Below are 12442 nucleotides of genomic sequence, written 5' to 3' on the forward strand. Positions count from 1 at the left end.
ATCCTAATCGCCTTATGTGAGCAGTTCATTCCCTTTAAAAATAAAAGAAACTCAGCTAAAAGGAAACCAATGTGGCTCGACAAGACGGTACGAGGGGCAATAAACGAAAAGAAGAAAGCGTTCAAACTACTAAAGCAACAAGGCAGCGAAGAAGCGCTAAAATCATACAGGGAAAAAAACAAAATATGCAAAGATACGATTAAAACTGCCAAGGAGGAAGCAGAAAGACGGATCGCAAAAGAGAGCAGAAACAACCCGAAGCTATTTTTCAACTACATAAACAGCAAAAGGATTTGCAGGGAGAGCGCTGGCCCTTTAAAAAACAATGCAGGAGAAATCATTGATGATGACGAAGGGAAAGCAAATCTACTAAACAGTTTCTTCTCAAGTGTGTTCACCAAAGAAAAGGAAATGCCACACGAGCTGCAGGGGAATAAAACGAACCCCTCACAAAATATCTCATACCTAACGCAGGAGGAGGTGCGGAAGCGTCTAAAGAAAACTAAAATTGATAAATCACCGGGCCCAGATGGATTACACCCAAGGATACTAAGGGTACTAAGTGACGAGATAGCTAGGCCGCTATACCTAATATTTCTAGACACTATCAAGACCGGAGTAGTACCATTGGACTGGCGCATTGCCAACGTGGTTCCAATTTACAAAAAAGGGAGCAAAAGTGAGCCTGGTAACTACAGGCCAGTAAGTCTCACTTCAGTAACGGGAAAAATTTTCGAGGGGATTCTGAGAGACGCCATCGATGAGTACCTCAAGGAGATTAAGGGAATAACTCCTCACCAGCACGGATTCATAAAGGGTCGCTCATGTCAGACAAATCTGATCAGTTTCTACGATGAAGTAAGCTCTAAGCTGGACCAGGGAGAATCTATTGATCTTGTATATCTGGACTTCTCTAAAGCCTTTGACACCGTGCCACATAATAGGCTAATATACAAAATGAGGCAGCTCGGACTGGGCGAAAACGTGTGTAAGTGGGTAAAAAATTGGCTCAACGATAGAAAGCAGAGGGTGGTAATAAATGGTTCGTACTCTGATTGGACCACAGTCGCTAGCGGGGTGCCACAGGGTTCAGTATTAGGCCCCACTCTGTTCAACATATTTATTAATGACCTGATAGAGGGGCTGCACAGCAAAATATCAATATTTGCAGATGACACAAAATTATACAATATAATTAATGCAACGGAAGACAATGTGCGGCTACAAACGGACCTGGATAAGCTGGGGGCTTGGGCAGAAAAATGGCAAATGAAGTTCAATGTTGAAAAATGTAAGACTATGCACATGGGCAGGAGGAACGGATGTCACAAATACTCACTTAATGGGGTACCACTAGGGAAAAGTGATATGGAAAAGGATCTGGGGGTATTAGTGGATAATAGACTAAACTGGAGTAACCAATGCCAGTCAGCCGCTGCAAGGGCAAATAAAGTCTTGGGGTGCATCAAAAGAGGTATAGGGGCGAAGGACGAGAACATTATCCTTCCATTATATAAGGCACTTGTCAGACCTCACATGGAATACTGCGTACAATTCTGGACACCGGTGCTCAGGAAAGATGTCACAGTGCTTGAGGGGGTTCAAAGAAGAGCGACTAAACTAATACATGGAATGACGGGACTGGAATACCCAGAGAGGCTGTCCAAATTGGGACTATTTACTCTAGAAAAAAGAAGGTTAAGAGGCGACCAAATAACCATGTATAAGTACATGAGGGGACAACACATGGATCTCTCCCGCGATCTGTTTACACCCAGGACCACGACGGTAACAAGAGGACATCCGCTACGATTAGAGGAAAGTAGGTTTCATCACCAACACAGAAAGGGGTTCTTTACTGTAAGAGCAGTTAGACTGTGGAACTCTCTACCGGAGGAAGTGGTGATGGCAAAATCCATAGAGGAGTTTAAAAGGGGACTTGATGTCTTTCTGGAGAAGGATATTACAGGATATAAATTTTAGGTTAAGTGTCAATCCTGGTATATAGGCAGGTAGGAACTATTAGGGGTTGATCCAGGGAACAGTCTGATTGCCATTAGGGAGTCGGGAAGGAATTTTTCCCCCAAAAGGGCTACTTGACTTCTGGCCTTGGGGTTTTTTGCCTTCCTCTGGATCAACACAGTAGGATAGACAGGCTGGACTAGATGGACAATGTCTTCATTCGGCCTTACATACTATGTTACTATAAGGGGAGCACATCATTGTTTCTCCACCAAAGACAAATATCCTGCCCAGCTGTCAGCAGTGACCATATGGTGACCATATTTGCTCTTGGAAGTCATCAATTCCATGTCTTTCTACCCAGAAAGTTAGGTTCCTTACTTTCCCTCCAATATTAATTGTGGTCTACCCCCTCCTCAAGGCCTCCAGGAGACACTGTTGCAAAGTCTATCCACAGAGCCTGAAAACAAGGAGGATGCCTCCCCCCTCCTTCCAGTGGCGACACTGGCATAAAGTCTGCCAGATTTTGCTGCTGAGAGGCACAAGTGGACCATGATCCATACGCTTGCCTCATGTACCCATTCGGCAGGTGGAATTGGGGAAACAGGGGTAATATTTGCTACCTTCATACCTGTACCATCATCTACTGAACCAGGACCTGTGCTATTTTTTGCTTTTGTTATTATCAGTCCCAGAGATTGAGTCCACCATTACCAGGGCCCCTCCAGTTGTGTTAGATGGGCTTTGTACATTGGAGGTGGTACCCATTGTCTGGTCAGAACTAATATCAATGAGTGGCTAAGGGTGGAGGCCAGCACTAATATTACCAGATTATCATTCTGTAGCACTCTTCCCAAGATTAGTTTTAACTGCTGGACCTCCGCCCACTTGAGCTGCTCTGGGATCTACAGTCCTGCTATCATATTCTGCAATAGTGGCAGGATGCTCAGGATGAGTGGTATGATCCGCAGAGTTGGCCACGACCCACTGCGCCCTTTCCACACCTGACAGGCATTTTCAGGGACACAAGAAAGACAACCAAACTACCAAAAGTGGGACCCGCGGCTGAATCATCCTCTTCCAACTGGGAGGTAACAAACCGCATCGGTTCCTCCCGATTGGCTATGGTGAAGCAATGAATAGGTATCCTGCATAACATATTATGGTCATTTTCCTTAAATGAACATTTGCAGATATACATTCAGGAAAGTCTGGATTATTTTTAGTACATTCCCTACTAAGAGATAACAAGACCAGACTGATGGTTAGTGTTAGAGTAGCCCGTTTCCAAGACACCTCTCTATCTATTGTTTAGAATTTTGTTTTGAAAAACCTATTGCGCATGTCAGAATGATTAATCTGTTCTGCTTTTACCCTATATAATAGTACTAGCTGATATACCCGGCTTCACCCGAGTTAATTTGGTACTGGTGTTCATCTGGTGTTCACATGGAAAATCTTAAGAAGTCGTGGTTACTTTAGAGATACTGAGGAAAAACATATGTTCACCATTTTGCATAGTTCTCTGCGTTACCCAGGAAACACCACTTGGAGGCAACCATGCGACGTTTCCTTTATATAAAATGACATCAGGAAGTGAGAGAAATAGATTACGTACATAATATTTGGACACTAATTCTTTTGCGCTTAGAATTGAATAATGGAGTTGGGACCCATTAGCTTTTCATATTTATGACACAATCAATGCTTGTGCCAAATTTCATGTTTTTATGACATTGAGAAGTGAGAGATTCAGATTTTCTACGTAAAATTTGGACGCTAATTCTTTTGCGCATAGAATTGTATAATGGAGTTGGGACCCATTAGCTCTTCCCATTTATGACATAATCAATGCTCGTGCCAAATTTCACGTTTCTATGACACCGGAAAGTGAAAAAATTACATTCCGCGCGCAAAATTTCGATGCCAATTATTTTGCGCTAGAATTGAATAATCGAGTTGAGACCCATTTGCGTTTCCTATTTATGACATAATCAATGCTCGTGCCAAATTTCCCGTTTCTATGAAACCGGAAAGGGAAAAAATTAAATTCCGCAAGTAAACTTTCGACACCAATTCTTTTGTGCTAGAATTGAATAATCGACTTGGGACCTATAAACTTTTCCTATTTATGACATAATTAATGCTCGTGCCAAATTTCACGTTTCTATGACACCGGAAAGTGAGAAAATTAGATTTTGTACGTAAAATTTGGACGCTAATTCTTTTGCTCATAGAATTGAATAATCGAGTTGGGACCCATTAGCGTTTCCTATTTATGACATAATCAATGCTCGTGCCAAATTTCACGTTTCTATGACAACGGAAAGTGAGAAAATTACATTCCGCACGTAAAATTTGGACGATAAATCTTTTGCGCATAGAATTAAATAATGGAGTTGGGACCCATTAGCTTTTCCTATTTATGACATAATCAATGCTCGTGCCAAATTTCCTGTTTCTATGACACCGGAAAGTGTGAAAATTAAATTCCGCACGTAAAATTTGGACGCTAATTTTTTGGCGCATAGAATTGAATAATGGAGTTGGGACCCATTAGCGTTTCCTATTTATGACATAATCAATGCTCGTGCCAAATTTTATGTTTCTATGACATTGGGAAGTGAGAGATTTAGATTATATACGTAAAATTTGGACGCTAATTCTTTTGCGCATAGAATTGAAAAATGGAGTTGGGACTAGAGATGAGCGAACATGTCCGTTACGGACACATCCGCACCCGGACACCGGCTTTGCCGAACACTGCAGTGTTCGCGCGTAAAGGTCCGGGTGCCGCCGGGGGGCGGGGAGATGCGCGGCGGCGCGGGCGGCAGTAGCGGGGAACAGGGGGGAGCCCTCTCTCTCTCCCTCTCCCCCCCACTCCCCGCCGCACCCCCCCGCGCTGCCACGGCGGCCCCCGAACTTTTTCGCCCGAACACTGAAGTGTTCGCAAAGTTCGGTGTTCGGGCGAAAAAGGGGCGGGGCCGAACGTGTTCGCTCATCTCTAGTTGGGACCCATTAGCTTTTCCTATTTATGACATAATCATTGCTCCTGCCAAATTTCGAGTTTCTATGACACCGGGAAGTGAGAAAATTAGATTCCGTACGTAAAATTTGGACGCTAATTCTTTTGCGCATAGAATTGAATAATCGAGTTGGGACCCATTTACTTTTCATATTTATGACACAATCAATGCTCGTGCCAAATTTTATGTTTCTATGACATTGGGAAGTGAGAGATTTAGATTATATACGTAAAATTTGGACGCTAATTCTTTTGCGCATACAATTGAATAATCAAGTTGGGACCCATTAGCTTTTTCTATTTATGACATAATCAATGCTCGTGCCAAATTTCCCGTTTCTATGACATCGGAAAGCGAGAAAATTACATTCCGTACGTAAAATTTGGACGCTAATTCTTTTGCGCATACAATTGAATAATCAAGTTGGGACCCATTCGCTTTTCCTATTTATGACATATTCAATGCCCGTGCCAAATTTGAAGTTTCTATGACATTGGGAAGTGAGAGATTTAGATTATGTACGTTAAATTTCGACGCCAATTCTTTTGCGCTAGAATTGAATAATCGAGTTGGGACCAAATTACTTTTCCTATTTTGGAGATAATCTATGCTTGTGCCAAAATTCATGTTTCTATGACATCGGGAAGTTGGAGAACTTTTGGCGAGTCAGTGAGTGAGTGAGTGAGTGAGTGAGTCAGTCAGCGAGTCAGTGAGGGCTTTCGTCTTTATATATAAAGATGTACCGATAATACACAGAGGAACTTACTTGATTACACTAGGAGAATGAGTGTGGTGATGCAGTGTTCAAGGAGTACTCCATTTTCTGGTATTTTATAAGATTTGGAACACCCAAAATATACCTAAAGTGTTACTTTCACTATCAATTGGCGCTGCGACTCGGATAATCCGATCGGGCTCTCACTCCAGACCCCAGCAAAAAATCCAATGACTTTCTCCTCAGGATCTATAAAGATAACTGGTGAGAAAACGTATTTCTTACAAATTTGTCTTCCCCTGAGGCTGAGATTGCCTGTCTGCGCTAGTGAAGCAGTGCTGTTAGGGTCTTTTTGCTGGGATCTGTGGTACTGCATGGGTTTCCAGCTGCTCGGCCCCAGAAGTGGGAGTTGATTGAGTTGACTTGGGGTGGATTGCACCAGCCAGCAAATTCCCTGAGTCTTAGACCCCTTTGTGTTAGGTGCTTGTATCTCCGGAGGCCCTCTATAAGGGGAAGGTACTGTTAGGGCTTGCTTCTAGGATCTGTTATTCTATATGGGTTTTTAGCAGCACAGCCCCACAGGGGGTATTGATTGAGCTAGCTGGGTGTGAATTGCTCCAGTACCCCAGGTCTACTGCTCATATACATATACATATCTATATATATAAAGACGAAAGCCCTCACTGACTGACTGACTGACTGACTGACTGACTGACTGACTGACTGACTGACTGACTGACTCACTCACTCACTCACTCACTCACTGACTCGCCAAACGTTCTCCAACCTTCCGATGTCATAGAAACATGAATTTTGGCACAAGCATAGATTATCTCCAAAATAGGAAAAGTAATTTGGTCCCAACTCGATTATTCAATTCTAGCGCAAAAGAATTGGCGTCGAAATTTAACGTACGTAATCTAAATCTCTCACTTCCCAATGTCATAGAAACTTCAAATTTGGTATGAGCATTGATTATGTGATAAATAGGAAAAGCTAATGGGTCCCAACTTGATTATTCAATTCTATGCGCAAAAGAATTAGCGTCCAAATTTTACGTACGGAATGTAATTTTCTCGCTTTCCGATGTCATAGAAACGTGAAATTTGGCACGGGCATTGAATATGTCATAAATAGGAAAAGCTAATGGGTCCCAACTCGATTATTCAATTCTATGCGCAAAAGAATTAGCGTCCAAATTTTACGTACAAAATCTAATTTTCTCACTTTCCGGTGTCATAGAAACGTGAAATTTTGCACGAGCATTAATTATGTCATAAATAGGAAAAGTTTATAGGTCCCAACTCGATTATTCAATTCTAGCGCAAAAGAATTGGGGTCGAAATTTTACGTGCGGAATGTAATTTTTTCCCTTTTCCGGTGTCATAGAAACGGGAAATTTGGCACGAGCATTGATTATGTCATAAATAGGAAAAGCTAATGGGTCCCAACTCCATTATTCAATTCTATGCGCAAAAGAATTAGCGTCCAAATTTTACGTAGATAATCTAAATCTCTCACTTCCCAATGTCATAGAAACATGAAATTTGGCACAAGCATTGATTGTGTCATAAATATGAAAAGTTAATGGGTCCCAACTCCATTATTCAATTCTAAGTGCAAAAGAATTAGTGTCCAAATTTTATGCACGTAATCTAATTCTCTCACTTCCTGATGTCATTTTATATAAAGGAAACGTCGCATGGTTGCCTTCAAGTGGTGTTTCCTGGGTAACGCAGAGAACTATGCAAAATGGTGAACATATGTTTTTCCTCAGTATCTCTAAAGTAACCACGACTTCATAAGATTTTCCATGTGAACACCAGATGAACACCAGTACCAAATTAACTCAGGCGAAGCCGGGTATATCAGCTAGTATATTTATAAAGACGAAAGCCCTCACTGACTCACTCACTCACTCACTTACTCACTCACTGACTCGCCAAAAGTTCTCCAACTTCCCGATGTCATAGAAACATGAATTTTGGCACAAGCATAGATTATCTCCAAAATAGGAAAAGTAATTTGGTCCCAACTCGATTATTCAATTCTAGCGCAAAAGAATTGGCGTCGAAATTTACCGTACGTAATCTAAATCTCTCACTTCCCAATGTCATAGAAACTTCAAATTTGGCACGAGCATTGATTATGTCATAAATAGGAAAAGCTAATGGGTCCCAACTCGATTATTCAATTCTATGCGCAAAAGAATTAGCGTCCAAATTTTACGTGCGGAATGTAATTTTCTCACTTCCCGGTGTCATAGAAACTCGAAATTTGGCAGGAGCATTGATTATGTCATAAATAGGAAAAGTTCATAGGTCCCAACTCGATTATTCAATTCTAGCGCAAAAGAATTAGCGTCCAAATTTTACGTGCGGAATGTAATTTTCTCACTTCCCGGTGTCATAGAAACGTGAAATTTTGCACGAGCATTAATTATGTCATAAATAGGAAAAGTTCATAGGTCCCAACTCGATTATTCAATTCTAGCGCAAAAGAATTGGCGTCCAAATTTTACGTGCGGAATGTAACTTTCTCACTTTCCGGTGTCATAGAAACTGGAAATTTGGCACGAGCATTGATTATGTCATAAATAGGAAAAGCTAATGGGTCCCAACTCCATTATTCAATTCTATGCGCAAAAGAATTAGCATCCAAATTTTACGTGCGGAATGTAATTTTCTCACTTTCCGGTGTCATAGAAACGGGAAATTTGGCACGAGCATTGATTATGTCATAAATAGGAAAAGCTAATGGGTCCCAACTCGATTATTCAATTCTATGCGCAAAAGAATTAGTGTCCAAATTTTACGTATATAATTTAAATCTCTCACTTCCCAATGTCATAGAAACTTAAAATTTCGCACGAGCATTGATTGTGTCATAAATATGAAAAGTTAATGGGTCCCACCTCGATTATTCAATTCTAAGCGCAAAAGAATTAGCGTCCAAATTTTACATACGGAATGTAATTTTCTCACTTTCCGGTGTCATAGAAATGTGAAATTTGGCACGGGCATTGATTATGTCATAAATAGGAAAAGTTAATGGGTCCCAACTCGATTATTCAATTCTAAGTGCAAAAGAATTAGCGTCCAAATTTTACGTATGAAATCTAATTCTCTCACTTCCTGATGTCATTTTATATAAAGGAAACGTCGCATGGTTACCTCCACGTGGTGTTTCCTGGGTAACGCAGAGAACTATGCAAAATGGTGAACATATGTTTTTCCGGTATCTCTAAAGTAACCACGGCTTCAGAAGATTTTCCGTGTGAACACCAGATAAACACCAGTACCAAATTAACTCGGGCGCAGCCGGGTATATCAGCTAGTTTTATATAAAGGAAACGTTGCATGGTTGCCTCCAAGTGGTGTTTCCTGGGTAACGCAGAGAACTATGCAAAATGGTGAACATATGTTTTTCCGGTATGTCTAAAGTAACCACGACTTCTTAAGATTTTCCGTGTGAACACCAGATGAACATCAGTACCAAATTAACTCGGGCGAGACGGTTATATCGGCTAGTCTATATATATAAAGACGAAAGCCCTCACTGACTCACTCACTCACTCACTCACTCATTGACTCGCCAAAAGTTCTGCAACTTCCCGATGTCGTAGAAACATGAAATTTGGCACAAGCATAGATTATCTCCAAAATAGGAAAAGTAATTGGGTCCCAACTCGATTATTCAATTCTAGCGCAAAAGAATTGGCGTCGAAATTTACCGTACATAATCTAAATCTGTCACTTCCCAATGTCATAGAAACTTAAAACTTGGCACAAGCATTGAATATGTCATAAACAGGAAAAGCTAATGGGTCCCAACTCCATTATTCAATTCTATGCGCAAAAGAATTAGCGTGCAAATTTTACGTACAGAATCTAATTTTCTCACTTCCCATTGTCATAGAAACTCGAAATTTGGCAGGAGCATTAATTATGTCATAAATAGGAAAAGTTCATTGGTCCCAACTCGATTATTCAATTCTAGCGCAAAAGAATTGGCGTCAAAATTTTACGTGCGGAATGTTATTTTTTCTCACTTTCCGGTGTCATAGAAACGGGCAATTTGGCACGAGCATTGATTATGTCCTAAATAGGAATAGCTAATGGGTTCCAACTCGATTATTCAATTTTATGCGCAGAAGAATTAGCGTCCAAATTTTACGTGCGGAATGTAATTTTCTCACTTTCCGGTGTCATAGAAACGTGAAATTTGGCACGAGCATTGATTATGTCAAAAATAGGAAAAGCTAATGGGTCCCAACTCGATTATTCAATTCTATGCGCAAAAGAATTGGTGTCGAAATTTTACGTACGGAATCTAATTTTCTCACTTTCCGGTGTCATAGAAACGTGAAATTTGGCACGAGCATTGATTATGTCAAAAATAGGAAAGGCTAATGGGTCCCAACTCGATTATTCAATTCTATGCGCAAAAGAATTGGTGTCGAAATTTTACGTGCGGAGTGTAATTTTCTCACTTTCTGGTGTCATAGAAACGTGAAATTTGGCACGAGCATTGATTATGTCATAAATAGGAAAAGCTAATGGGTCCCAAGTCGATTATTCAATTCTATGCGCAAAAGAATTAGCGTCCAAATTTTACGTGCGGAATGTAATTTTCTCACTTTCCGGTGTCATAGAAACGGGAAATTTGGCACGAGCATTGATTATGTCATAAATAGGAAAAGCTAATGGGTCCCAATTCCATTATTCAGTTCTATGCGCAAAAGAATTAGCGTCCAAATTTTACGTACATAATCTAAATGTCTCACTTCCCAATGTCATAGAAACATGAAATTTGGCACAAGCACTGATTGTGTCCTAAGTATGAAAAGTTAATGGGTCCCAACTCGATTATTCATTTCTAAGCGCAAAAGAATTAGTGTCCAAATTTTATGTACGTAATCTAATTCTCTCACTTCCTGATGTCATTTTATATAAAGGAAACGTCGCATGGTTGCCTCCACGTGGGGTTTCCTGGGTAACGCAGAGAACTATGCAAAATGGTGAACATATGTTTTTTCTCAGTATGTCTAAAGTAACCACGACTTCATAAGATTTTCCGTGTGAACACCAGATAAACACCAGTACCAAATTAACTCCGGCGAAGCCGGGTATATCAGCTAGTATATATATATATATATATATATATATATATATATATATCAGCTCCTCTGCTAGAGGCTGTGTCAACAGTTGCATGTTCCTGCATGTCTCTGCAGCGTTCTGTTGCATAGTGTGAACTGTGTCTTGCTGTGAGTCTTTTATTCTATAACGAGGTAGGTCCTTAGGTTCCAGCGTGGGATTGTCCCTGTTAGGACGATTTCCCTGCATTGTAGGCAGGTTTCCCAGGTTTAGTTTTCTTGTTAGAGTAGGGACCCGCAGAAGTAGGCTCACAGGCTTAAGAAATCTGGCCAAAATACAAACTAATGCCTCATATTATTTCTATTCCATCTGTTATATATGCAGGTATGCTTGGTGCGTTTTTAAGAATTTTTCAGCTAAATAAATGAAGATTACAGAAAGAAGGACATAGAATGATGGGAGGTATTTAGAGAAGAAAGCTATAAAGGCAAGGTTTATATATATATATATATATATATATATATATATATATATATATATATATATATGGTTAGTGAATAAGGATTACGGGAAGAAGGATATACAAAGGTGGATGGAAGGTATTAAGAGAAGAAAGATATAAAGGCAAGGGTTGTATATATGGAAGGTTAGATAATATAGATTAGAGGACAAAGGATAGTGAAGGATAACCTGTTATACAAAGAAAGGAAAGTAAAGGAAATAGTTTGACAACATCTCTGTGTATGTGTTGTGTCTGTTCTGTTCCCTTTCCTTGTGTGTCAAGGGTATTGTTCTGCTTTGAAGCCCATGTCAAAAGGAAAGGACAAAGGTGTTTTGGGTGTGGTTGAATGGTTATTGTGTGAAAGAGATATGAAAATTTTGTATGTAAATGGTGAACTGGTGTGGGGTGCGTGTTGTATGAATCTGTCACAGAAGGACATTATTCAGTGTTGTTGTCTTGACCAGGAGTGCATATATATGTACCATTGTGTTGAAATATATATTGTTATATATAGTCCTGGGATAAGAGAGAGTATGCATGAAGGTTACGGTAGCATTGAATGAATCTGAGAGGAAACGATTTAAAAAGTACTAAATCTATGTTATATGGTTGGTTCTACAAATGGTTGAGAAGCCTGTATAGATACCCCCCAACTTACAAACAGGTTCCGTTCCAGGAGCCTGTTCGTAAGTACATTTGTTCGTATGTCCGAACAAAAGGTTGTATGGAGGGGATCGCGGGTGGATCCCGCTGCATACAACGTCGGGTGCAGGCTGTTCACCCGGCGGCAGCAATTCCGACCAGCCGCACCGCTCATCGGAACTGTTAACTAGGGATGAGCGAGCATACTCGTTCGAGCAGTAGCATACTCGATGGTGCTAGCTACTCGAGCAAGCACCACGCGGTGCTCGAGAAAATTTTATGTCCTCTCCCCGCATGTTTAGCGCCATTTTTTAGCAACTAAACATGCAGGGAAGGCTTTACCCCTTCCTGCTGTGATGTACCAACTCTCTGCACGTCTACAGCAGTCAATGGCTGGCCAGATCAGGTGACCACCGAGTACTTAAACTGTTGCCGCCCGCAGCTCGCCTCAGACGCATGCTGGCAGTGTTTAGAAATAGAGCTGTTGCGATAGGGA

The sequence above is a fragment of the Eleutherodactylus coqui genome, chromosome 5 (genome assembly GCF_035609145.1).
Source record: "Eleutherodactylus coqui strain aEleCoq1 chromosome 5, aEleCoq1.hap1, whole genome shotgun sequence".
NCBI classification, from domain to species: domain Eukaryota; kingdom Metazoa; phylum Chordata; class Amphibia; order Anura; family Eleutherodactylidae; genus Eleutherodactylus; species Eleutherodactylus coqui.